General features: G+C 56.5%; 1 protein-coding gene across 3 annotated transcripts in view; it reads left to right on the top strand.

Annotated features, from left to right (window-relative positions):
• Positions 1 to 27,781, top strand: part of Tox2 (TOX high mobility group box family member 2) — a 126,073-nt gene that overhangs the window by 5,132 nt on the left and 93,160 nt on the right. Inside the window, exon 1 of one of the 3 annotated variants that reach the window (XM_071608947.1) lies at positions 19,899 to 19,979. The exons of the other annotated variants lie outside the window; for them this stretch is intronic. The gene's annotated coding sequence lies outside the window, so the exon portion shown is untranslated. Of the gene's footprint in view, positions 1 to 19,898; positions 19,980 to 27,781 lie in introns of those variants that run through there. 3 annotated transcript variants of the gene reach the window in all.

Raw genomic sequence — 27,781 nt, forward strand, 5'->3', positions numbered from 1 at the left:
CACTGTCAGGATGGGGATCTGGGCAAACCTGCCAGTGAATGGTTGGAGTCATGTTTTGACAAAAACCCATGAAGCAGGGGTTGCTGTTTCTGCCTCACCTGAACCAGAAATCTGTGAGGCCTGCTCGGCCGCCCTGGGGGGAGGTCCTGAGCTTTCTAATGCAGGGGGTGGGTGCTGCAGGGGGCTGGGTCCTGTGGAAGGAGCCCTGACCTGGGTGGGCTGTGAGCTGAGCTGGCTGGAACCAGGGGGCTCTGGAAGGTGCTACCTCTGTTGGGAAGCTCTTCTTTAGCTTCCATCTGAACTCGTACCCAGGAGGGGCCTGCAGGGGCATGCCTTGTTACATCAGCGCCAGCAGCCCAGGCCAGACACTGCTTAGCCCTGCCGGCTGGGTGACCTTGAGCACGTGGTGGGGGGGGCTCTTCTCTGGATCTCTGTTCCACTCTGTGTAAAGGGGAAGCAAATCAGTGACTGTCAACCTTGCACCACAGGGATGTCCTTCGTAACTGGCATCAGGAGGATGAGGAGGATGCTTTCTGAGGAGTGCATGGGTCAGCTCCTCAGTACCAGAATGAGCTGCCTGAGACAGGCTCACTCTGCCAAAGAGCTCATAGTGGAGGCTGAAAATCAGAAGGAGACAGTGCAGGCTGAGGCCTGCCCCTGAGGCTGCATCACCGCAGGCCACTGACAACGGTGGCAGGCACAGGAGCAGAGGTCACATCTCAAACCAGGAGCAGAGGCTGGGGGGCAGGGAGGGGGCAGGCTTGCTGTTTGATGATGACCTCTCATGGAAACTACCAGGGGTCCCAGAGAACTACTCATGCCAGCAGTGACCTGAGGATCTCCCACTGGGCTCTGCCTCTTGAAGGTCCCACCACCTCCTCATACTGCTGCCCTGGGGACCAAGCTCCAATCACATCCCTGGGGTGGGGTAAGGGGGCCCAATGAAGCCATTTCCCAGCCACAGCCAGGAGATGGCCAGTGCACACAGGAGACGGCAGGAGCCCTTGTCTCCACCTTTACTTTTGAACAGACAAAACCCTTATCTGAGGTTTTATTGCCTCTGGTTTCAGTTACTCACAGTCAATCCTGGTCTGGAAGAATTCAGTGGGAAATTCCAGAAATAAACTATAAGTTAAAAATAACTTTGATCACAGTGTATTTTTATAGTTATTCTATCTTCTTATTAGCTATTAGGATCAGTGTCTTACTGTGCCAAGTTTATAGACTAAACTTTAACATAGGTCTGCTTAGGGAAAAACACAGTATATATAGCGTTTGGTACAGTCATGGGGATCTTGGCATGGATCCCCCTCAGATAAGGGGGGACTTGGATTCCCAGAGCTGGCCTGGCACAGAGGTGCTCAATGGATATTTGGTGAACAAATGAACAAATGAATGAGCGACTTTGGGACTGGCCAGTTGTCCCCTGGGCTTGAGGAACTTAGCTTCTGTGGCTCCTGTAATCTGAAGACCTTGTGGTGAGTGCACAAGTCCAGGCAGGACACTGGGTAATTGGCTGTCCCCAGAGGGCCTTCCCTGAGTAGGCCCCGCAGGGGGAGCAGCCAGCAGGGTGCAAGAGCTGCAGGGTCTGCCCCCAGGAGGGCTCTCCCCCTGCACTGGTGCTCCCTGGATCCCAGGCTGTGTGCCCCGGTGTTCCCATGGCGCGGCCCGTTTGACTGCAGCCCGTCTCTGGATCCCAGGGCAGGTGGCTCTGGAACCAGCAGACCTGGGTTTGAGCACTGCTGTCACCATCACCAGCACAGGCAAGGTATTCAAGTGCTTCAGTGTCCTCACCTGCAGGATGGGCACATGCACACCTGCCCCTGAAGTGGTCCCGAGGGCTGGGCCTCAGTAGGAAGCGCTCTCCCTTCTGTTCACAAACAGCAGCACAAGTTGGAATGTGAGCGGAGCCTGAGGGGCTGCTGGAGGCCTGGCCGTCCCCTCCTGCTGCAGCACCGCCCAGCCCTGTGACGGACAGACCTAGCTTTCCTGACCCTGAGCCCTTCCCTCTACAGAGAGGAGAGAAAGTGGGTTTCGCTCGCAAAGAGAATCGGTTCCCATCACAGCTGCGCTTTTCGCTGGCTTGGGCAGGTGACTGTGCATATCGCTTAGCCACAGCGGGTCTCAGTTTTCTTGTGTGTACCAGGGTGAATCCCCTCGGGGACCGCAGGGGCTGGCTCACGGGCTGCTGCCCTGGGAACTGCTCTGTAGCAAAGACTATGGACCCAGGCGCCTGCCTGCAGTCAGTGACTGGAGGGTGCAGGAGGCAGAGGCCAGGCAGCCTCCTTGCCTCCTTGGGTCAACTTGAAGAGCTGTCACATGCCAGGGCCAGCCCCTCTCTCTGCCCAGGTGTGCTCCCCTCACTCTCTTCCCGTGTGACCCGACTCCAGCCTTCTCCCTTCGAGAGCAGCCTCCATCTCAGAGTGCTGTCGAAGGGAATACAATGCCAGACTGTCCCCAAGGCAAGGGAAACCCCCAGGATCTCCCAGAGGCTGGAGAAGGCCACCGGACTGAGCCCCAGCTGCGTGCCCAGGCCAAGGTGGGCACGCCTCTCCATATTCTCGTCTGAAACCATGGGGTCCCCTCAGCGCCACCCCACCTGTTAGCTTGTTAGCCAGGTAGGTTCCCAGCTCTTTCCCGGGCCTCCAGGAGCTGAACTCTGGCGGCGATGGCCAACCATCTCTGTTTAGCTGCCCTTCGGGTTCCTCTGTCTGACTAGTGTTTGAAAGCAGGTGTTCCTGGTACCTGGGATCAAACCCCCCACGCCATCCAACTTTCCACTTGGCAGCTGACCAAGACAGTCTCAGAGAGCAGTGTCCATCAGCCAGGGAAACCTGTGCTGTGCGCTGCACCTGCGGCTCCTAGGTGCTTCCCGATGAGGCCCCGCAGGCTGGGCAGGCTGGGGGCAGTGTGTGGTGTGACCTCTGCTCCCACAGCCTGGCCTCCCCTCCTGGGAGGGGCTGTGTCCTCTGCATGGGACACCTGCCGCCACTGTGTACGCCCCCCTGATGTTTCCCGTCGGTCTCTGACTTGGACACCTTCCCGCATGCGGGGCACCAACACTGTTCCCAACAATTTCAGGTTTCATTTTCCCTCTGCCTTTTGAGCCACAGGCCACAGTTCCCCGTCGGCTTTCATCTGGTGAATGAAACTCTCTCCGCTGAGTCACTGAGCTTCCAAGTCAGAGCTCAATTCCCAGCGCCTTGCACACAGTAGGCACTCAGCAACAACCTGTTGACCTGTGGACTCAAAGGTTGTAAACCAGGCCACTAAACCACACTCGGCTTGCTCTTTCTAGCAGGCACCAGAAATCCCAGTTGTACAGTAGCCAGTTCTAAGCTTCAGGGTAATGGATCAAAATTTATTATCCTGTGTTATGCAACATCTTTACGCCAAGATATAAAATCACAATTCACCATGACTCATTAAGTTAATAATTACCTACCATATGTTTTTGCTGCTGCTCCCCAGCCATGCTGAAAAATCTCCCTGTAAGTTTGGGTCCATGTAAATAAGATGACTGTCAACCGTGTGGACACAATGACAGGGAGCCCCGGGACTGAGAAGCTGGACAGAAAGTGCAGCCCCAAAGCTCGGCCACTCCTTCCCCCACCGTCTTCTGGTTCGCCTGCACCACATTTTCGTTGGTTTTCCTCCAGGGCAAAGCCTGGGGCATTTTGACTGTCCCTCTATTACCCTACATGCCCCTTGCTTTGACTGTTGATGCACTCTTCTCTTCTGGGACCTGGGGTTCCCCGCTGGGCCTCCTTGCCTTGGTTTTCAACTTCAGACATCATTTGCCATTAAGATGCCTTCACATTACAGCTAATTCGAACGTGCTTATCTCGAAGTTGGGCCTGATTTGTAGGAATGATTTAGAAACTTGTTAGAAATGAATCCGACTTGGCAGTATAACCCAGGGTCAATCTCATGCATAAATTTTATTGTTCCATGGTGCTGTGTTTTGACTTGAACTGAACTTTGCAATGTCTTAGGTGGATCCTCGGCCTGGTGTTGCTCGACCATTCTGCAGATATTTTCGGAGTGCCTGTTGGATGTTAACTTATATTATTTCAGGAGCCCCCCCCCCCCCCCCCCCCCCCCGGCTCCCCGCCTTGTTTTCTCATTCTCTCATCCACCTGAGATGAAAGTCAATTTTTACGCAAAGCCAGAGAGTGCATTTGTGTATGACTTGAGTTTGATTAAAGTGCCTGGGTTCGTATGCTGGCACTTATAAGCTGTGTAACTTTGGGCCTGTTGCTTAGCCTCTCTGAGCCCCACTTTCTCCACATAACCACACTTGAACCTCAGGTTGTTGGTGAGCATGCAGGAGATCCAGCCAGTCATCCCTTTCTTCATTCCTGCTGCTGAGTGCTGTTCAGGACCTCTGGTTCCTCCAAAGAACAGTGAACGCAGGTTCCATCCTGGGATTTTATGTTCGTTTTCAATCACAGAATCTTGGGTGCTTTGGGGTTGAGGCTTCTTTTGGCAGGGAGAGTAGCTGTTCCCTTCTTCCTCGCTGCAGGAGCCTTTAAGGATCAAGTACACATTTAGACTCACGGGGCTGGCACAGGTGACCCTTGGCACTGTCTCTGGGAGCATTTGGAGAGGAGCCACGGCCTGCCAGCGGGGCACAGAAACCGCCCCTGTCTGCGGTGGTCCGTGGCGTGGCCAGGACCAGGGGCTCTTCTCTACGCTGCCCCTTTGGGCTTTGGTTCAAGTGCAGAGGACCAGCCCCCAGAGGGTGGTCCCCATCCTCCCTGGCTTGGAAGCCCACCCCCCACAGCTCAGCTCTCCCTCCAGTCCCTGGGCTTCGCTCCAAGGGCCCACAGGGACACGGCAGTTGCCAGTGTGCTGCACCCAGGAGACTCTGAGTGTGGCTTCCTTATCCGATATTTATAATTCATGTGCAGCTCCTCCCCATCCACGTGCCTCCTGCTGCCTGGTCTTTTCTAGAGTTGTCTTGTCAGGTACTGAAGGGCCTCCTGTCTGTCCCCAGGTTTCCTGTGGAGTCGGGCCGGACGGTCAACAAGGGAGGGACTGTCTTCCGTGGAGGAAGGTGTGGCTGACCCTTCACACGGGCGTCAGCCTGTGTCCCCAGGGAGTGGCACTCTGGTGTCTCTTTTGGAAGGACGGAGGAGTGTTTCGGGATATTCCACGCACACTGTGCCCAGATTCAGGTTGATCTGTAATGTCCTCCCTTCCTCCCTCCCTGTTCCTCCCTCTCTCTCAGTCTCTCTCTCTCTCTCTCCCCTGCACCCCTCTCCCAGGAGATGGGCCTCATCACACAGGCCTGCTTTGCCTCTGAAGAGTTCATTCACTCACTTGTTCATTCGCCGCCCACAGAGCGTCCGCTGCCTACTGTGCCCGGTGGTAGGCGCCAGGCGTGGGTCAGGGAGTTGGTCCTGGTCCTGGCCCTGAGGAGCCACGGTCTTTCTAGAAAGCCGGGCAAGTTTTGCAGCTGCTGGCAGCCAGCTTCTGTCTGATGCTCTGTGCCCACAGCTGGTTGCTGTTTTGTCTTGCTTTTCTGAAAGGTGGCTGCCTCCTGCAGACCAGCCAGGGACCGTAACTTTCAGTGGAGTTGAGACATTTACTTTCCAGGGACCAAAAGGCGCGTGCCAGGATGGGCCACGGAGACCTTTCTGAGGCTGGAGTGGACCCCGCCTCTTCTCTGTGCAAATTGCCTCAGTTTAGAACCTTCCAGCACCTTCCCCGGACTTGCAGATAACATCAGACTCCCCTCCTGGCCTGTAAGTCCCTGTGGGGTCTGACACCCCCAGGCTTCCCCAGCCGTCACTCCCAGGGCTCTGTACCAGGTTCCAGGCTTCACGCGGGCTACCTCCCCTCATGGCTTGCATCCCGGGTCCCCGGCCGTCTGCCTGGGACAGGGGCCTTGCCATGATGCCTCCTGCCTGGAGCATCTTGCCTTCGTTCTTCACTTGACTGGCTCCTGCTCATCCTCTGGTCTCAGCTTCATCCCCACTTTCTCAGACTTTGATCTCTTGAGGCCGTTGCCTTCCCTGTTCTTGATCCTGGGTCTAGTGTATTTTTCCCCCATGGTACAGCATATCTGTGAAATGACTTGACTGTTCTCCCTTTAGATGGTAGACCTTAAAAACCGCCGGGCTGGTGTTTGTTTTGTTCTTCCTGGGGTAGGCCCAGGTCTGCCGAGGGTCTGCTGTGGAGCGGTGCTCAATGGATCCTTGTTGAAAGAATGAATGAATGTGGCAGATCCTGTTCTCCAGAGAAAACCACCATAACATATCCCAGGCTGTGTTTCCAAGAAAAACCCACTTGCCCTCTCTGGGCCCCACATACCTTGTTTGTACCTTGTTGCCCGGAGGACGGAACACATCCAGGTGAGGGACACAGTGTTTGGGTCTTGCGAGTTGAACGTGAGTCTTGTAGCATCACGTCAGGCTCATCTCCAGCGGAGCCCAGGAGGGAAAGCTGGAATCAAGAGCTGTTGATGTTGGAAATCCTGGTCCTTATGATCGTGAATCAGGGCTTGACTCTGGGGCAAAGGTGGCAGCCCCTGTTTTGAACACTTCCATCTCTGTGCCCGTGACCTTGCCTTCAGGAGGGAGGCTCCCCTCCCGTTGCTTGGGCTGGGGCATCGGGCGCACAGGCCTGGCCTTCAGAGATAGCACAATCTCTCTCCAGCCCGTGGGAATGCTTCTGTTGACCAAGCAGGACTTTGGGGTGGCCTCTCTCCTGAGTGACCACCCCTTTTTATTAAGCTGTAAATTCTAAATACCTCGTTACCTGCCCCACCGTGTAGGAAATAGGGAGAAGTCACCTGCTATTTGGCAGCTGTGCAGATTGGAGCCCCCCCTGAATATGTCACCTCCCCGGGGCCCACCTGGTCTTTTTCTTTTCCCTTGCAACAGTGTGTCGTTTACCTGTTCATTATGTTGTCCGGTCACTACCCTCCCTCCTCCCCTCCCCCCCCAGGACTTGGGCTTCAGGAGGGGGCTCTGTTGTGTGCTCTGTCCCAGCGCCCCTGTGGCCCTGCCTCCCGTGTTGCCATTCCTGACCACGGCCATCTCCTAGGGACACCTCTCAGGTTCTGCTCCAGGGCCACCCCTCCAGGAGGCCTCTGCTGCTGTCCTTGCCCCATCTAGCCTTCCTGAAGCTGTGAGCTCCCCGGGCGCTGGGCGGCACGATGTCCCCAAGTCTGGGAACTTGGATTTCACTCTAGGGCAGTGGGGGCTGTGGACAGGTGTGGCAATTTAGAAGAATCTTTGCTGCTGTTTTGTGGGGGGAACTGGACAGAGGGTAAGAGCGGACCCAGGAGAGCAGATGGGGGTGACTTCTGTGGCCCAGGAGAGAATCAGTGTTGGCTTGTGGCTGTGCTGTCCAACATGGTAGCCGCTAGACCCTTGTGACTATTTATATTTAAAATAAAGTAAGATTTCCTTCTCTGGCCACACGAGCCTCATTTCAAGTGCTCTGTGGCCACATAGGGGTAGCTGGCCTTGGGCAGGGCTGATATGGAAAATCTCCGTCGCGCAGAACGTTCTGTGGCTCTACCCTGGTGGGAGGGAAAGGGGAGGAGCAGGGGAGAGAGGAGGAGGCAGAATGTGGGGACTTGTGGGTAGGTGGGATGAGGGGTGATGGAGAGGACGGCTGTCAAAGACAAGACCAGGTTGTTGGCTGTGGCCAACATAGAATTCGCGAGTCAAAAGGAGTGGGCATTTTTGTGGCTCCTGATTGGTGCCAGCAAGTCATTTTCTAAGAGAGTCAACCGCATTCTCCAGGAGCGTGAGCTGAGGTGCCCCTTTCCGGGTGCCTTCTTGGTGGACCTCATAGTGTTTTGAAAAATCTTGGTTGGGTTTCTGGCTCTGCCACCTCTGCCTTCATTTAGGGTCTCGCATGTGGACCGTGAGGTCTTTGTGATCAGGGAATTATATGTATATTAATGCAGATTCAGTGGACAGAGTTATGTTTGCCATTGGGCCGGGATCTGATGCTTCTTAAATGCCTTTGGTAATATCTCCAATCGGACGGCAAATAGAAAACAGGAAAGTTAGTAATAAAAAATGAATTAGGGCGATTAGCAAAAGGTGAGCCGTTTCCCTCCTGCGGCGACAGGCAGCGTTGACTTTGAGCTTTGCAGGGTGCCTCCTGTCCAAACACACGTCTGGATTATTGCCGCCTCCGGGGCTGGCCCTGGGGTCCGCTCAGCACATAGGACTTGGTTATTGCATTTAGTTTCGCAAAGGTCATGGGCATCCCCCCGGATGCGGGGTTCACACCCTGGGGGTCTCTGAAGAGGGGTTGCTGCCCTCCCCCACGCCCACCTTGACTCGGGGAAGGCCAGGGCTTCTTCCTCTAGCGGAGACATCTCTGGGCCTGGCTCCCCTCCTCTGCTGCAGGGCCCTGGGGAATGCATCTGCCCTCAGGGTGCTTTTAGGAACCCCTTCCTGGCTGTCTGGTGGGGCCCTGAATTCCCTTCAAGAAGGAAGAAGGGGCAAAGGCTTTAATTGACAAGTGCAAATGCTGGGACTAGTTTCTCTGTCACCGAAAAGAAACAGAATTCTGGTGGCCAAGTAAAGCATGCGGGGTTAGAGCTCAAGCCACCTGCAGCTTTGGGATTCACCCTGCCCAGGGCAGAGTGTGGCCCCCGGCTGGTGGTCACCCACTGACTCAGCTCTGCAGCTGCTGACTGGGGTTGGATGATGTCTTACTCCCTTCAGGCTGATAACAAAACCCTAGAGATCAGGTGGCTTATAACAACAGAAGGGTATTATTTAGAGTTCTAGAGGCTGGGAAGTCAAGATCAAGGGCCAGCAGACTAGGTGCTGTGAGGGCCCGCATTGCTGAAGTCAGCTGTCTTCTTGCTCCAGCCCCCTGTGGTGAGCGCTGGCTCCCTGGGGCTGTACGAGGGCACTGATCCCAGTCACCGTGTTCTGTCCCCATGACCTACTCTGGTCAGTACCCTCAGGATCTCGACACAGGAATCTGGGAGACACAAACATTCAGACCGCAGCAGACGACAGCCGCGTTCATTACATGGCTCCCATGACCGATGGAAGATTTGGGTGGTACTTAGTTCACCTGCAGGCTGGTGACCAGCTTCGGCAGGACCTCTCCAACGCCCAGGTGCATGGGAATCCCAGGGCGTCTTGTCAAATGCAGATTCTGATGCATAGGTCAGGCCAGGGCAGAGATTCTGCATTTTTAAAAAAGTCTAGGTGATGCTGGGCAGAGGTCCTGACGGAGCATCAGTCCACGCACGTGTGTGTGTGTGTGTGTGTGTGTGTGTGTGTGTGTAGAGAGAGAGAGAGAGAGAGAGAGAGAGATGCCTGGGTGCAGAGCCCCAGCCCAGGATTCCTATGGGAGACTCAGTGGAGTGTGCTCTCAGGACAGGGGCTGGGAGCCAGGTCAGGATTGGAGGGAGTGAGCAGGATGTGGCCTCCACTGGGGCCCTGTGTCAGCCTGATCCCATGGGAGCCCCAGAGCAGGAAAGATACCCCAGTGTGGGTCCCATCTTGAGGCCAGGGTGGGGGCCTTCCTGTCCCCCCTGCCAGTCAGTCATCGGCTGTGGGCTGCTGGAGAAGGGTAGGAAGACGTGATGTCCCCTGCACTTGGTCCCATAAGCCAAGGGCAGTTCCCCAGAAGACAGGCACCTGGAAACATTGGCATGAACCTGACGGAGGGATGTGGGGGTCTGCACTCTTATATTAGAGCCCAAGGTGGCGGGGGGTGGGGCATATGAGGGACCCTCCCTGAGATCTGCTGAGGGAGCCATGGAGGCAGGACCTCCCAGAAGGGTGGGATGGGGACAAAGGGAGGGGGAAGTCATTCACTCCATGTCCTTGGATGGGTATCTCATCGTGTGATTTATTTAATGGGTACCCACCCCTGGGAATGGGCAGCTGTCTCCACTGTGCCAATAGGAGCTGAGACCCCGGAGGGGAGGTGACGGGGCCAAGGGCACAGTGGGATGTGGGACCGGGACCCAACCTGCTTGTCCGGAGCACCTGTTCTCCTTCCAGACCATGTAGGGAGGAGGTGTTGGGGGTGGGGCATGCCGCAGGGGAAGAGCACAGACCTGCTTGGATAGACGAAGGCTGGCGAGGAAGGGCGGAGGTCGCTGAGCTCCAGGCTTTAGGGTTGGGATCCCTTAGTGGGAGCTGGGTGCCTGGGACCTCCCAGTGCCATGCCCCTCGGCTCGGGGGTCCTTGCTGCCCCCACTCTGCCATCTTGTCTGCCCTCCCTGCACTCAGAACTCTGTCTTCAGTGTGTGTCTGGGTGTGTGCGTGTAACCCTCCACTTGAACAGGTGGGCATCTGCTTTCTCAGCAGGTGCTTTGCAGGACAGAGTCCCTGAGCCATGCTGCTGTCCAGGGACCTGACTGACAGCTGGGTGCCTTGCCGCTGTGACGAGACCCCTTTCCTGCTCCCTCCATCCTGTGTGCCTCATGCTGTGTGCTGGTGCATGGGAGGGGAATGAAGGAAGAGTCCCAGATTGTTCTAAATGAAGACAGACGTGGGCCTGGGTGTGTGAGACCCTGGGGGTGAGGATTCAGTCTACGTGTCTTCAGGGGTCCGCTGTTTCCCGCCTCTAAGGGTGTTTTCTCTCCCAGTCACAGCTGACAATGTCCCACTCCCTCTTCATCTTCCCTACAAACCTCTCACGCAGGGTGTTATGTAAGCTGCAGTCACAACTTGGCACTTGGCGCACGATGCTGATATCAAACATGAGATGGTAGCTGCCGAGCTGGGTGGAGTGGGGGAGGGTGCTGTTTGTTGAATACCTACTACGTGCCAGGCCGTGGGTGTCCTTTGTATACTGTCTTATTCAACTCCCACCATAGCTCTGCAAGTTATGCATTATTGTCACCGACAGGATACCTGAAGCTCGGAGAGGTTGAGAACCTTGCCCAAGGTCACGCAGCCTGTGAGGAGCAGAGCAGATGGTGCACCTGGGTCTGCTTAGCTCTGAGGTCTGCTCTTCGCTCTGCACCCTGTCCTCACACATGCGGGTCTTCAGCTTCTTTTTGGAGCTCCTTTCACATACGTTCCCCATTTGGACCTGAGAGGTCTTGGCGTGGGATGCGCCATTCCTGCTGCGGAGACAGGCACAGAGCTAGGCACCGAGATGAACTGGCCTTGTCCAGGTCAAGCCAGGGCGCTGGGCCACCAGGTCGCAGGCCCGGGGACCTGCCCCTCCCCATCTCTGCTGTTTTCCAGGATCCCAAAGGCTCTTTGTTGTTTTCAGCTTGAGGCTGTGTAGACCAGGCCCGTGTTCTTGGCTGGGGGCACATGATGGCAAGTGTTGTTCTGTGAGTTCCTACGGTTGTATGCTGCTGTCTAACAAGCCACCCCAAAATTAGTGGCTTAGAGCAGCAACAATTTGACTTTGCTCGTGGTGCTGGGGGTTGGCTGGAAGGTTTTCTGGCTGAGCTGGTTGACACTGCAGGCACTGTGTCACCTCTGGGGGCTGGTGACCGAGGGTACCTTGACTCACGTGTCTGGCGGGGTGGCATGGCTCTCCTGTGGTCTCTTGCTCCCCAGCAGGTGTGTGCACGGGGGCTCCCGGGCTTCCTGGCGAGCAGGAGGGAGCCCTTCACCCACCCCGCCACATAAGCATTTCGGAGCCTCTACTTAGCCATGTGTGCTGCTGTCCTAGAGGTCAAATAAGGCCACAAAGCCAAGCCCAGATTCAAGGCTAGAAGAGATGGATCCCTTTTCTTCCTGAGAGGAGCGCTTACATCCCAGTGCATGTGCCTGCAGGGCAGAGATCTGTGGTCCTCTCTGCCCTCGCTCTTTCAGACCACAAATGTTTATGGTCTACCATAAACCGTGTGCCAGGCACTATGGCAGGGACTCTGGGGGTGAAAAGGACAAACCCAGTGCTGGACTTGGTGGCTTCTAGACTAGCCAGTGAAGAGTTGAAGCACATGATGGGAGCAGGGCTGGTGAGATGCAGGACAGCTGCTCAGGCTGGGAGTCGGGGCTGGGAGGATTGCTCTGATTGTTAAGGGGAGACCTACAGGAAGGCTAGGGACTGCTAGGTGGTGGGGACTTCAGTCAGAGAGAGCAGCTTGTGCAAAGACCCTGTGGCACATTTGAACACCCAATCAAGTGCCAGTTCCCGCAGCCTGGAGCTGAGAAAGGAACTTTTGGATCGCAGATGCCCCCAAGCAGCTGCCGGTGATGCAGGCTCAGCGGGAAGTGGAGAGACCTTCCCTTATTATGGGTGGCTTGGTGAGGCAGCTGCTCATGGGGGGCCCCTGGCAATCTCCGTGGAAGATGCATGGGGCATCACTGGCACAGGGGTTGGCTTGGACAAGGACTGGGAGGGAGCAAAGTGGGTCAGATGCACAGGGATGAGGAGGACAGTGATTGAGATATGTGAGGACCAGGCCCTGGGCTGGGGACTTGGATTTAGTCCTGTAGGTCAGTGACCAAGAGCTGAGAAGGATGAATCAGATCTGGGTGGGAGACCTGTGGGGATGGTGTCCAGAAGGGGCACATTCCCGGAGCACTCACCTCCCTAGCCAAACCTCGAGCCCCCAACCCAGCCAGCCCATTGTGCCTGGGTGCCTGAGCATGGAGTCCCCTAGGAGCTGCCTGCTGTGTCCCCTGGGAGCTGCCGCTGTGTCCCCTGGGAGCTGCTGCTGTGTCCCCTGGGAGCTGCCGCTGTGTACCCTGGGAGCTGCCTGCTGTGTCCCCTGGGAGCTGCTGCTGTGTCCCCTGGGCTGCCTTTGATGTGCCTACAGTTTCAGCAGGGTCTCTCCCAGCCTATTGGGACCGTAGACCTGCAGAAGGCCAGGGTCCCCGGGGGTCAGAATCATGATCCTAAATGGCCCAGAACAGATCAGAAAAACAAGAACCGTCAACAAATCTGAGTCTGAATCCCTGCTTCTCACTTAGGTCACCGTGAAACTCTGGGCGGTTGCTGCCCAGCCCAGGCCTCGGGTTTCTCACCTGGAAATGGGGCGGTCCCTGCTTCCCAGGGCAGGTGAGGAGGAGCCCGGGGCCTGCCTGGTTGCCGGCACAGTGCATGGTACCTCCTGCCTGTGCACATCTGAGGACAACTGGGGACCCTGGTGGCTGCAGTGAGTGAAGCCAGTGCTCCTCCCAGGCCCCAGATGCTGGTGAAGTTGTCTTCCCCAGAACAAACAGAAACCGTGGAAACCGGGATGTGCCCAGGGATGGCAGGAGAAGGGCCTGTCACACAGATGGGCCACTCTGACTCCACCCACGGGCACCCCGAGGCCCTCCTTCCCACCCGAGGCAGGACACGCAACTTCAGGTTTTATTTTTACTTTATTTTAGGTTTTAGACTTGTCCTGCTGTGTGTGACAGTCCCAGGAGGGAACTGCTATAAGATGAGGGTCTGTGACTCAGTGACAGTGTATCGTGGTGGAAGTGAGCTTGCTGGACAGGCCCGAGACTTTTGTTCTAATCCTGTCTCTGCCAGTTTCTTGCTCTGTGCATCTAATAAGTTGTTTAACCTCTCTGTGCCTCAGTTTCTCCTTCTGTGAGATGGGGACAGTTCCTGCACCCACTTAATTTGTGGTGTTCTGTGCAGGGGTCTCTTCACATCAGGACGGGGAAGGGTTGGGCAAGAAGAAAGAACAAAACCCAGGCTCCTGAAGCCGATGTCAGCCCAAAGTCAGCCCCTGCACACTCAGCCAGGCCCACAGTACAGTTCTGCCATGGACCTGGCCAGGGAGGGCCTGTTCATGGAGGGGCTGGGGACAGATGGATAACAGAACAGATACAAGGCCAAGGGGGGCCTTTTAACAAAATGGGGCTGGAATGTGACATTGTGCGTAGGTCCCCGGATGAGCCCAGGCGTGGGGCCGGGGGCTGAGTGAGGGCTCATCCCCTGAGACACCATGCAGATCAGCCGGGAGAGTTCTGCCTGAGTCTGGCCCTATTTGACTTTGATTTCTGACCCTGTGATTAGAGGTGGGCACTGTGACACCTGAGAAGTCACTGATCTCACCTTGCTGGGTTGTTCGAGGATTCAAAGGGGAGACAGAAAGTGCCAGTGCCTGGCATACCGTTGGTGCTTACTAAATGCCCAGAGTGTCAAGTGGGGCATTTACATGATGCAGCCCAAAGATTCGGCCAGTGCGTCTACTGAGTGCCTTATGGGGGTTTTGTCCTTCTGTGTTCCGGGGCCAGAGCCAGGTCATGGAGAGCCAGGACAGAGGGGCCTGTTTACCTGGGCAGGCCAGGCCGGGGGTGCATGGGACTTGGTGGCAGCAGGACATCCCTGGGACTGAGGGGCGGGGACAGGGAGTCCCAGAGCTTGGCGAGGGCTCCCTCCTGGAGAGCGTTAAGGACAGCCTGTGTACAGAGGGCTCTGTGAGGACTTTGACCTTGAGGACAGTGGGGGTCATGGAAGGCTTTTACTTGGGAACAGCAGGTGTAGAGTCCCCTTTTCTTTTTCCGCAAGAAAACTCTGCTGCTTGACTTGGGATGAGTAAGAGAGGGTCTGGGGGGCCAGGCCGACAGGTGCCAGCAGTGGGGGAGGGTGGAGGGACCTGGCACCTGGGTGTGCACAGGGCCTGTGCTGGGAGCTCTGCAGCAGCCCAGGGCCCGGCAGCTAGGTGGCCCCGGGAGGCACGGGCCCTGGTCGTTTCCCAGGGTGGGATGCGCTGCTGGGGAAACGCGGCTTCTCAGCTCCTACAGGCGCTGACGGGCGTCACAATATTGTGACGTGAGGCCCCGGAGCCGCCTCGTTACCCGCTTACCTGGCGAGGAGCAGCCGCCGCAGCGCGATGGTTGGGCATGACAGAGCTAAAATTGAACTTGGCAATTACTGCTCCGGAGAGGTGCTCCGTGCTGTGGAGGGAGGGTTCCCGGGAGATCAGCCCTGGTAATCACAGGGTTTAAAATTAGTCACTATTAAGGTTGCTCTGTCACCGAGGCCTGGGTAGGCAGGGGAGGGCGGGACTCCTGCAGGGGGCTGGCTTGGGGTCCCGTTTCACCTGCCCTGGGCTTTTTTAAAAAAATTAATTCCAGGATGAAGGTTTGAGAGACCCAGCGTTAATGTCGTGGCCCATGGTCGATTTATGTGTTTTATTAATTTATTTTTTTGTGATACTTGGGATGGAACCCAGGGGTGCTTTCCCACTGGCCTACAGCCCCAGTCCTTCTTATTTTGAGACAAGGTCTGGCTAAACTGCTGAGGCTGGCCTTGAACTTGCTCCTGCCTCGGCCTCCTGAGTCACTGGGATTACGGGCGTGCGCCACCGCGCCGGCTCTGATGGTCATTTTCAAGGGCTGCTCTGGTTACTTGCGGAGCTCGCACCCTCTGTCTCGGCTTTGGTGTTTGCTCCAGACCTGCCCAGGGGGGGTCCTCCACACCTGGCCTCCCCTTGGGATGCCCGAGGCACAGCACTTGGTGACTCTTCCTTGGCCCTGGGGAAGGAATGGTGTGCGGTGGCTGGTGGTTCCTCAGCCTCCATGAAACTGCTTTTATCAAGTCTTGGAGATCGGTCTCCACAACCTCAGAATATCTGTCCTCATTTTGCAGATAAAGACAGGGAGGGGGTCAGGGTGCTGGCCAGAGGGTGGCAGAGGAGGAAGCTTCTTGAGACTGTGTGCAGCCACCCTCGTGAGCACAGAGAGAAACTTGAATCAGCTGTTGCTGTGAGGACTTGCGCTGTGCAGCCTCCGGATGAAACGAGGTCATCAGGCCCTCCAGGAGAGCATGGCTGCTGTCATTCCCGACCGTGGGATCTATGGACCACCTACTCTGCGCCAGGCACTGGACCAGACCCTCTCCCCTGGAGACAGCTGCTGTGTGTGACGATCCCAGGAGGGAACTGCTAGTTCCACCTTCAGAGGAGCCAACAGAGGCTCAGAGAGGGTGCAGCTTTGTCCAGACAAGGAAGGGTAGGGTCCCAGTTCAAACCCAGGCAGTCTGGCCCCAGACCTGGCCCTCGTCCCTGACCGTCCCTCAGTCTGGGGCCAGCTGAACACTGAGAAGACAAGGCAGCCCAGACAAGCTGCCTCCATGGCAGAGAGGAGAGAGCTTTAAAGCAGAAATATCTTTTCTGAAAGGCTGCGGCTCCTCTGCAGGAAGCTGAGTCATTTCTCTTTGTTTGGAACCATAACGAGCGCCGAGTCGGAAAGCCAGAACCGCACGCTGCCCCGGTGCTCCCAGGGGCGGGGGCTCCTGCCTGCTCCCCCCCAGGAGCAGCTGAGCAGAGGGTCTGCAGAGAGGGGAGCCCTCCAGCTGGGTGCCTTGGCCCAAGTGTTCAGTGCAGAGCAGAGAGCACTGTGTCTGGGACACTGCCAGGTCCCGGGTGGCCTTGCTGGGCCTCAGTTAAGGAACCTGCCGATGGGGGCACCTGCCCCTGCCCTGGCCGCCTCTGGGGCCGGGGCTGTCAGGGTGTCCGAGCCGTGGCTGGGAAGCTGTTGATCACTGCATCACGGCAGTCCTGGGGTGCTGCCTCCCAGCACAGGGGGCAGGACCAAGTCCAGACCCCTCTGTCCCCAGGCTCAGCTCCTGCAGATGAGTCCCTTCCTATGGATACATGGCTGGGTGCAGCCTCTGGTGGGGAACCAGGGACTTCCCAACCTGGCCCACAGCGGCCCACCTCTGCCTCTGAAAAGGCCTCCTCCCCTCTGTCCAGACAGCTCCGGACTTTGGGTGGCTCCATTTAGGGTTTTTTTTTTTTTTTTTTGACTCTGAGAATAACATGCGCTGGGGACTTGGGGTCGCCACACAGCTCTTGTGATTTTCACTTTCAGTATTCAATAGGTTACATGAAAGTTTCAATACTTTGTTATAAAATAGGCTTTGCATGAGATAATTTTGCCCAACCATCGGGGAATTTAAGTGTTCTGAGCATGTTTAAGGTAGACCCACGACATTCTGGAGGGTAGGTGTCATAAATGTGGTTTTATTTGATTTTATTTTGGGTACTGGGGATTGAACCCAGGGGCACTTTTCTACTGAGCTACATCCCCAGCCTTTTTTGTTTTGTTTTGTTTTTCCTTGAGACAGGGTCTCATCAAGTTGCTTAGGGCCTCACTAAGTTGCTGATGCTGGCCTCTAGCTCACGATCCTCCTGCCTCAGCCTCCCGAGTCACTGGGATTAGAGGTGTGGGTCGCTGCATTTTCCAGTTTACACACAATATCTTCAAACTTCCATGCACTTAGTGCTACTGATCCCAGTCATGAGTTGAGGTGCAACTGCACACCCCAAGTTTGCCCCTCCTCACCTCCTAGCTCAGACCACACCTTTTCCATGAAGCCTCTTACCCAGCGGATGACCCTGAGGCCCCCAGCTGTGCATACCATCTCCCTTATGTCATAATTTGTCACCTGCGTGGGTGAGCAGGACGCCTTTGAAGGCAGGGACAGCGTCCTGTTCATGCATTGTTCTGTCATCTGGAACCAGGACTCCTGTGGAATAGAGAGAAGATAGAGGGTAAGAAAATATTTGTTGAGTGAATGAATGACTAATTGAAGGATGACTGAGGGATTTTTACCTTCATGCTTTCTCTGTGACAGTCAGCTATACCTTTAATTTATTAGGATCTCTGGTTTGTGATTAGCAAGTTTAACATTCAGAAAGCTTTCTGTATGGGCTTCTTTCCACATCAACAAGTGCCATTTGCTTTCCTGGCTGCATAGTATTCCTTTGTAAAGAGAGCCATGATCTATTTAACTAATCCTGTATCGATGGACTATATTGTCATTTCCACTTTTCTCACAAATAATGATGCAAGAAACATCCTTGTTCATATGAATTTGGATCTAGAAATTTCTTTCTCATCCTAAGCTTTTATAAATATTCATGGAGCATTTCTTCTAGCATTCTTACAACTTTGTGTGGACTTTTAAATCCCCAGTATTTCTGAAGTTTTTATCCATTTTTGGATCCTGGTGCAAAATCTGCCCCTCTTTTTCCTTCAGAAGAGCTCTGTGTGCTTGGGTTTGGCCTTGGCTTTGTGGGCTGCATGTTCTATTTGTTGAGCAGCTACTGTGTGTCAGGCCTTGTGCTAGGTGCTGGGACCCGGAGATCACAGTCTCAGCCCTCAGGGAGCTCAGAGTGAGGAAGATGAGCGGTACACCCAGGAACAGACCACCCAGGTCCCGCAGGACCCGCGGCTGGAGGAGCGTGCGGTGGAGAAGGCAGTGCTGGCGCCACTGGGCTCAGAGGAGCCTGCTCTGGGGAGGAAGAGCTTTGGGCAGGGCCAGGCGGAGGGGAAGGCCGCTGTGGGAAGGGCAGGTGGGGGCCACTGCGGGCAGAGGGAACAGCAGGAGGTGGAGAAACGGGCGCAGAGGCCCCTTCCGGAAGCTCCTCCAGCCGCCCTCCACCCACCCCTCCTCCTGTGACATGCTGGGCGCCGGCCCCCATGACACGTGTCTGCTATTCCCTGGCCCTTTTCTGTCTCCTCGTCCCTTACAAGGTTCCGTGACAGAGGGACTCCCTGGAACTCCCCTTGCCCGGTCCTGGATGTGCTCTCGGCGCTCTGATGGGTCCCCAGAAGCCTGTTTTTATTTGCTTCTCAGCTAACCTGGCTTGACAGCACTCAGCACAGTACAGGACACTTAACAGGCACCACTGTGCCCATCTCCAGATGAGGAAGCCGAGGCTCAGGGGGTGCAGGGGTCCCAGCAGGCAGAGCTCGAATTTGCACCCAGTACCCTTACGCAGAGTTCCCTCCTCTCAGGGAGGCTTAGTTGAATGGCATTTTTGTGAAAGCTGATGAGACTCCTGGGGGTCCACGGGCCTGGGGCCAGCCCTACCTGGCCTATGGTGAGTGACCTTGCCCTGCACCTGGGGCTTCAGTGGAGTGGTAAGGAGACAGGAAAGGTGCCACGTTCTCTTTTTGTTGTCGTTGTTGTTATTTGTTTGGTTTTGGGTGTGCGGGATTGAACGAAGGGCGCCTAACCCCTGAGCCACGTCCCCAGCCCTATTTCTTTTTTATTTTGAGACAGAGTCTGACCAGGTCGCTCACAGTCTCCCTAAGTTGCTGAGGCAACTGCGATCCTGTGATCCTCCTGCCTCAGCCTTCTGAGCCGCTGGGATTACAGGCGTGGGCCACCGCACCAGGAGTTTCTGTTTTAAATTGCAAATATAATACATGTTTGTGTAAAGGGGAAAAAAATGAAACAAGACAAGAAAGAAAAAAAGTAGAACTGACAATACCTCCTTCTCCTGCTCCCTGGGGCAGCCACGGTCACAACTGCGTGCCTCTTACCACGCCCACCCAGACACACACACACACACACACACACACACACACACACACACGGTCATTAGTTTTGCAAAAGTAACACCATGTCCTTGACTTTTTGTCCCAACCACTCCGAGCCGGCACCACAGACCCCCCTTGCCCCATCCTGCCCCAGGATGAGCTTCTGCCGACCAACCAGCGCCTGCTTTGGACTGTTGGCTGGCCTGGCTTCCCTCCGTAAGGAGCAGGTCCCTGGGCGAGCAGGACAGGTGTCCTGCAGGACGGCCGCTCGGAGTCTCACTGCTGAATGAGAAGGAGGCCAGGCTCCCAGGCTGACAGGTGCTGCGGGCCCCCTTCCCAGCCCTCCCAGGACCACGCCTGCCCCCAGGCAGCGGGCCGGAGCGGGGAAGCCTCTCCAGCCACGAGATGCAGCCGGGCCATGTCCAGGGCTGCCTCCCGTGCTCCCTGAGGCCCCGCTGCAGACCCCGCCAGGAGCTCCCCACGCGCGGGCCCAGATTGAGAGAGAAGATGGATTTTGATGCAGGAGGTTAAATAACAGGTTCTTCCGTTTCACCTTGTAGGAACGGGATGGGGGGCGGGGGTGCGGGGCCTCCAGCCAATAGAGGACCCAGAGTTGTGGGGAGGCTCGGAAGGCTTCTATTCCTGGATTTCTTCTCTTTCTCTGCTGATTATGCAGCAGAATCGCACCGAGGCTGTGGCGGGCTCGCTCCCGCTGCCTGGGCGTCTGTGGAGCGAGGCTCCGGCTCCGTCTCCCGGCAAAAGGCTGGTGCATTGCAGGTGTTTCTGCGGAAGGTAAGCGGCAGTGCCCGCCGCCTTGCGGGGTGGCAGTGGTCAGGCCAGTGCCGCGGGGTGGAGACGGGCCATGCTGGGTGGGGACAGAAGGGACCGACTGGTGTCCAGCACATTCTGGGAGCAGGAGGCACCGGCCAGTCCAGAACCTGCAGCTGGCCGCTCTTCCCTGAAGACGAATTCTGGAGGTTGGTGGGATGGACTCCGCGGAGCAGGCTCAGCCTCCTCCTGCCACGGTGCCGCCCAGGGTGCCCAGGAAGCCTTCATTCATTCTTTCCTCCACCCAGCACACCCCGTGGAGGCCTGGCCCGCTGTGCACGGGGATCTGCACAACTCAGACCAGAAGCAATGAGAGTAGAGCTGGGGACAGCCCAGCCCAAGGATGCAGCCCAGAGGACACCTGGGCGGAGGAGCGGGAGGGGAGAGGAGGAGTGGGACATCACCAGGAACCAAGTCAGGGTTGCTCTGCCGTTGGGATTTGGAGACGGGGGAATCAATACAAATTCCTCCCCCCAATTTGGTGACCGTCAACTTTTCTTTTGTTGAGTAAGGATGTTGACAAACAACCAGCCGGATGGCCACTCGCCCTCCTGGTGCAGACAGCAACAGGTGAGGAAGGACAGAGTGACAGGCTTAAGGGCAGACTCCGGCACACAGGGAGCACAGAAAGTCGTGAATGCAGACACCTAGTGGCACTTTCCAGCTGTCCTTGGGGGACTCTGGCTGAGCGGGGGACGGGACCTGTTCCTGTTGACATCTCTGTGGCCAGCTGCCCAGGAGGCCTGACCTCTTCTGGTGCTCGGATTGGTCACAGTCACTGTTGGAGATCCCAGGAACGGAAGCCACCTGCCAGGGTCTGCTTGCCCTCGCTTGGGAGCCGAGAGACACCAGGAAACAGCAACTGTGCTGGGAGGGTCCCCTCTGTATCTGGGTCTGGGAGGCAGCAGGCCCAGGGCTGCCCGAGGGCGCCCCACGCAGCTGGCCATGGAGGAGGTGGTCCTCAGAGCCCGCTGTGTGCCAGGGTCAGGGTCAGGGCCAGCCTTCACATCTCCACTGTGACGTAAATACAGTCTGTGACATGAGAAAAACTCCTTCCCAGTCTCAGTCTCCTCATCCATAAAATGGGGGGACCCTGATAGTTGTCTCCTAGTGTTGTGATGGTGATTGTGTGTGTGGACGTGTGTGTGCGCACAGACACACTCACACTGCCTCACACTTTTTCCAGTGTGTAGAACCTCTGTTCATGTCACCTGGTCAGATGTGCAAATGGCCCTCACACTGGCTCAGGCCGGGAGGAGGCTGAGGCTCATGGCAGGGGGTTGGTGTGCAGGTGTGTGTGGCCTGGGGACCTCCATCTTGTGCCTGGAGTCAAAGGCTCTGTGTTCTGTTTAGGGCCTGGCTGACAGCAGTTTCTCGGGGTCTCCGCTCACTTCCAAGGGGTCCCCACTGGGAAAGGAATTCCTCAAAGCACTTACTACTGACCCAGGAGGATAGTCTAGGGAGGGGATGGATGGCCTTGGGAGGGACACTGTGGCTGGAGGGCTGCCACCCCTTTCTGCCCCCACCCAGAGAACAGAAGTTGAACCCAGGTTTAAGTCCTGGCTTTGAACCATGGCTCTGTTCCTTGCTTGCTGTGTGACCTTGAACCAGTTTCCTTACCTCTCTGAGTCTACAGAACGGCAGGTGGTTAGGATTACATGGGACAAGATACAGAAAGCACATTGTTGGTGCGCAGTGAATAAAAGTGCTCTCCCTTCCTGGGGAGCTTGTGATTGGAGTTCAGGGAGTCTTCTGCAAACAGCCTGGCACATAGTAGGCACCCACTGAATACTTCTGGGAAGATGAAGGTGCCCAGGGGCGGGAAGCCTGAGCTGTGGGGCTCTTCCCACCATTGTGTCATTGCTGGGCCACTGGGGCTGGGTCTCTGCTCTCACTGGGCTCTGACTTCCTCGGGAAGGTAATTCCGGCTGGTCCCAGCGGTTCCTCGTGTTCTACTGTGTTGGAAACCGGGGGTGTGGGGAGCCCCCGGAGGAAGGCAGACTCCTTCTCCACATTAGTCTCCTTTCCTCGCCTGGGGCATCGCTGGTGACTGCCCGCTGTCCTCTACATAACTAACCAGTGGGCCATGGAATCCTGTCCCTAGAGAGAGCCCAGGCACAGGGGACTCAGAGCTGCCCAGGAGCCCCATCTCTGTGGGGCTGGAGGCCGTTAGTGCTCACACACGGGAGCCGTCCGTCCAGGTGGAAGATCTGCAGCCCACGGTGGGGTGGGTCCTCCAGCTTCTCCCAGGCCTGGGTCTGTTTTCCGGGGAGAGCCCGGGAGGCCACTGCGGTTGGTGTCCGTGGAGAGGAGCACTGGGAAGGGAACCCTGGGCCCGGGTCCTCCCTCTCTAGATTTCCAGCTGAGAGTTAGGCAGCTCACTCACCCTGTCCCTGAAGAATGGCTGAGGCCCTGGAGCACTAGCCCTTTCATCATGTCCCCACCCCCAGAGGGCTCGTCTTAAAGGAGGCAGGGACTCTAAATGGCCTTGTCTGATCCCCATTCCTCACTCCCAAGGCTTCGGCCACACCTCTGGAGGCAGGCTTGACCCTTCTCTGCCTTCTCCCTCATCAGAGCTGCCTGCTGCAGCTGTGTCTTCACCTGTCCTCCCGTCACCTGGGAGGCTGCAGGAGCCTCTTCCCAGGCCTCCCTGCCTCCACCTCTCCCCCTGGAGTCTGCTCTCACAGCCGCGAGGGGATCAGCTTCAGCTTCTGAGCTCAGTCCTCCCTAGATGTCACCCTAAGCCGCAGGGGTTGGGGGCTGTGCTGCCACCTTCCAGCTGCTCCCTGGGGGCGGGGCACCAGGCTGACGGAGCTGCTGGGCCTCTCTTTGTCCAGAATGTGCTTCCTTTACCTTCCTCCCTCTGTTGGTCCCTGCAGGTGTGGGGGAACATCGTGGCTTCCCAGAAGCCTGCTCTGATTGCCCCCTCCGTCCATGTCATCGTCCTTCCCATCTGTGGTGACATTTTGGAGGATGTCACCTATGGGCAGTGCCCCTTTATTCTCAGGCCTACTAGAAAGCCAGAGAGCACTGTGTGTCCACTGGGGAAAACCGATGCAGGCAGCAAATGCAAATTAAGTCCCTTTAGACTTAGGGTTAGAATCCTTGGTCTGTGGTTTGATCTGGCTGTGTGACCTTGAATAAGCCACCTGACCTCTCTGAGCTTGGAGGGTCATGACATCTGACAAGAGGATACCGTATAATCAATTTCCTCTTCCCCTTGGTGGTCAACAAGTGTCCCCCAGTTGGAACATTGAAGTGACCCCTCTCCCGTGTACGCCCAGCAAAGCAAACACAAAGAGGGGCCGGGCCCAGCAGCCTCCAGTGCCCTGCAAGGAGGAACACTCCACAGAACCCCAAACAGGAGCGAAAATAGCAGGCGTCAGGGCCACCTGAGATGCGGAAGCCACGGAAGAAGCCGCAGGCCGAGCGGATGTCAGCCGCCTCAAGTCCCCGCTGAGGTTCCTCAGATGTGCCGCGCCCAGCAGCCCCTCGCCGGTCCCCGCTGGCTCCTCCAACCACAGCATCAGATAAGCGGGTGGAAAAAGCGCCGGCTTCCTCCCTCTGGGGAGGGGTAATCGCGGTGCCATCTGCGGGCTGCAGCGTCCCCAGCTGCCTCCCTGGTCCCCCTGCCCCCTCACTGCTCTGCCTACCCGACCCGTCCTTGCTGACTGGGAGGGCAGGCCCCTCCCGTGGTAGGGACTTCGCACAGGCCATCGGGTCTCCTGGGCTCACTCCAGGCTGTTCCTGGGATCCCTTCCTGAGGCCACCTCCGCCACCTGTTCAGCCTGCAGGTCCTCCGATGGCCGGCCCCTCCACTCTCCTCTTCCCCCAGTGCTTACCACCTCCGGCTCGCTCAGTGTGCTGCCTGTTCTCCCCGACGTGAGCGTCAGCCCCGGAGATCTTGTTCACTGCCCTCTCCCAGGTGCCCAGAAGAGTGCCGGGTACAAATAGGTGCTCAACTAACATTCTCTCAGCACCGGGATGCGAGAGGCTGTGAATAGGAGCTGCTCTGGCCCCCCAAGGGTTTCAGTTGGTCTTGCGGGGGTCCTCTTCGGGCCTGCAAGACTCAGGCATGGACACACGTTGTCACTGGGGATTCTGGCACCAGGGTTCATCTGCCCTGTCCAGAAGCTCCTACTGACCCTTGAAGTAGCAGTTTTCTGGGGCTAGAGAAGGTTCTAGAAGCCTCTGGTGCCTTGTAGGAGGGGCCTTGCAACAGCCAAGCTTGTCTTTGGAAACACGTTATTCTGGGCTTGAAATTCCAGCTGTGGCCTCCACCCCTCCCTGTTTCAGCTTCCTCACCTATAAAATGGACTCGATTATTCTGACCACGCTTGAGTGATTCTGAGGACTGTGTGTCAAGGATGTAGCGTGTTTGGGTCCTGGTAGGTGGTCAGTAGGTGGCTGTTTGTTAAACTCACTCCTTGAGTGTATTAGTCAGGTTAGGCTGGGTATGCTCCAGTAACAAACAGCCCCCCCCAAAATACCACTTGTTTGTCACAAGGAAGGTTTGCTTTTGCTCTTCTACATGTCCTAGGTCAATCAGCAGATAAGTGAGAGAATGGGCTGTGCTCTGTGGAGTCACTCAGAGCCGTAGATTGGTCAGATCTTCACCTTCTGGAAGATGCTGGTCTTACAGAGACAGCCTGAAGATCTCACGGTTGCTTTTCTGTGCGTCCACCTACGAGAGGCCACATGGCTTCTGCTCAGAGCCCATTGGCCCAATGGCTAGGAAGCCCAGAGCAAGTGTCCCATGTGCTAGGGAGGAGAACGAGATATTGGGGAGCAGCAGCAGAAACTGTACCACAGCAAGCCCACCCTGCCCTGCCCTCTCCGGGAAGAGAGGGAAACGTGGAGAAACTGAGACACAGTAAATCAATAGCCTCAACCCGCCTGCAGCGGGCTGCATGGTGGCCCTAGATGTATCCTGCTCCTAACTGCTGAAAACCGTGAGCATTATCTTTATGTGCAGAGGAGGCTTTCCAGGTGCGGTTAGGTTAAGGATCCGGAGGTGGGGAGACAATCTGGGCTATCTGGGTGCAATCACAAGGATCCTGACCAGAGGGACGCGGGAGGCCTCAGAGCCGGGGGCAAGGTGACCTGAGGGTGGGGTGGTGGAGGAAGGGGCCATGGATCAAGGCGTGAAGGCAGCCACAGGAAGCTGGGAGAGAAGGACGCAGCTTCTCCTGCAGCCTCCGGAGCAACTTTGATGGGAGCCCAGAGACCACTTTTGAACTTCTGGCCTCCAGAACTGTGAGGGAATAATTGGTGTTATTTTAAGCCACCGAGTTTGTGGTGACCTGCTGCAGCCGTCATGGGGGGCTGTTACCTCGCCGTAAATCAGACAGCACAGGAGCCGCCTCCGTCCGCCCGACAGCACGCTCCGTCCTCCTTGGTTGTCTTTTTTACATCCCTCTGTCACTCCCTCCGTGCAGAGTCCCCCCTCAGCTCGGTCCCCACCCACCCACTGATCCCAGCCACTTCCTGGGCCTCTCGTTGCTTGGGACAGGGCCAGCCCCGGGGGTGCCCATCCAGCCCCCAGGCCCTCCCTGCCTAACGGTAAGGCTTTGCTCTGGGCAAAGGGCCTGGCACCCTCAGGAGAGACCCAGTGGACACGAGAGCAGGGGCCCAGTGGGAGAGGGTGAGGGATGGGGCTGGGCACATCAGCAGGACCTCAGGACCAAGGACAGTGCTCCTGAGGACCGCTGGAAGCCGGGGAAGGATTTTCAGCAGGGAAACCACCTGTGGAGGACTTAACACTGGGTTCTCCTGGCTTGTGATCAGGTAGGAAAACCCAGTCTTTGTCCTCCCACCTTCTGGGAGTCAGCCCTGTGCTAGACACCCCTTGGCTCTGCTTTCTCGTAATGTTTCTCATGAACCCATTTTATAGATGAGAAAACAGAGACTAAGAGGGAGTCTCATGGCCTCCTTCCTCCATGTGGCTGCCTGAACCATCTTTCAAAATATAAACCCGAGCACATGACGCCCCTGAGAAGTCCCTCCGAGGGCTTTCCCCTGGGATAAAATCCAAGTGCCTTAGCATGATCTAGGGACCTTTCCTCTCATCCTCGACCCTGATCCTCTGCCTACCGAGCTCCGGCCTGTTCCTCTCCCATGTGGCCTCAGGGTCTTTGCATTTGCTGCTCCCCACCTTGTGCTTGAAGTGCCCCTGCCCTCTTGCTGTCTGAGGCACCTGACTTCCCTTTGGTGCTCACCTCTAGAGAGAGGCCTCTGCAAGCCTGTTGCCCGCCATCCTCTCTCTGCCCTTCCTTGTCTGCTCCACAGCATTCGTCACAAGTCGTAGCCACTGTGTATTTGTGTGTTCAGTGCCTGCCTGCTGCAGTGGACCCTGAGCCCCGCGGGGACAAGAACCACATCTGCCTGGACCCTCTGTGTCCCAGCCCTGCGGGTGGGGCCAGGCACAGAGTGGGCACCCAGTAAACACTTGCAGAAGAAGGAAGGATGGGTGCAGAGGACGTGCAGAGCCCAGGATCGCCGAGGATGCCTGGGTGCTCCTGGGCCTGCCTCAGGAGACAGACGTCCTGCCTGTGGGGACCTTTAGAGGAGAGGCGTGGGGAGGGCGGTCCTGCAGGCACCTGAATGGCACCATGCTGGTTACATCAGCTCTTGGCCCACTTGCAGTGCCCCCATGTTCCCTGTCGTGCTGAGCACCCTGCCTGGCATCTCAGCCTCCCCAGGAACCCCTGAGGGGGTGGGGAAAGATGTCAGACATGTGTTCGCCTCCTAGGGTCAGCCACTTTGAGCTGTGACATCCTGGGCAGTTTCCTTTACCTCTCTGAGCCTGTTTCTTCATCTATATAAGGAGGCATCTGGAGGGGTGGTCTCCCAGGGAGGGACTTGCACATGTAGACCATTTCAACTCAAAACTCTCTTATCTGACCTAGCGTGCATGAGGCCCACAGTACACAGGTGCACATGTGCATGCACACGCACACACACAAGAAAAATAAAAGAAGAAAAACATACCTGTATCCAAAATCTAGAGAGTTCCACAACCAAAAGCTGTTTTGTAAACACACTGCCAACTCATTTGGCCCAAAGGCTGACCTGACCTGCTGCATGGCTCTTTGTGTCCCCGTGTGAATGGTCGTGTGACCCTTCCCTTATAGGATGAATGTATTTGATTGTCCCAGACCCCACTGAAGCTACTAGGTCACCTGCAGAGTCTGTACATCATTGCTTTTTAAAAATCCACAAGTTTCTGAATTCCGCAACGGCCTGGCTTCTGGCTGAGGCGAGCGGCACCTGAAGTCCCTCCTGGAGCCCTGGCTGCCTCAGGGCCTGCAGCCTCTTGCTCCCTCCTGGTGGATTTCTCTGCAGCGCACGTCCTCTCCGTCAACTGTTGTTGAGTTGGGTTCTGCTGGCCCAGAGACAGAGGTTAAAACCTGGGGCGAGGGGAGCCTGGGTCCTGAAACGTTTCTGCTATGAATTTACAAGAGGAGAAACTTTTTCTTATGAATCATCAGAAAAAGAAATCAGAAGGAAGTGTGCGACCAAGGAGAGGAAATTAGGGTTTGTGACCTGTGTGAGTCACCCCCCTTTCTGACTCCTGGGTGATCCCTTGCTCTTGGCAATGTTCATTCATCTCCTCTCCGTGCCAGATTCTGCAAAACACCCTGGGGCTGCTGTGGTTTTACTCTGGCTCCAAACCTGCTTTCCACCTCAAAAATTCCTGTTTTTGAGGTGCTGCCCTGCTGTTTTGTTCCTTATCGCTTCACCCAGGGCGTCTTTTCTGCCCACCC

The sequence above is a fragment of the Marmota flaviventris genome, chromosome 2, assembly GCF_047511675.1.
Source record: "Marmota flaviventris isolate mMarFla1 chromosome 2, mMarFla1.hap1, whole genome shotgun sequence".
NCBI classification, from domain to species: Eukaryota; Metazoa; Chordata; class Mammalia; order Rodentia; family Sciuridae; genus Marmota; species Marmota flaviventris.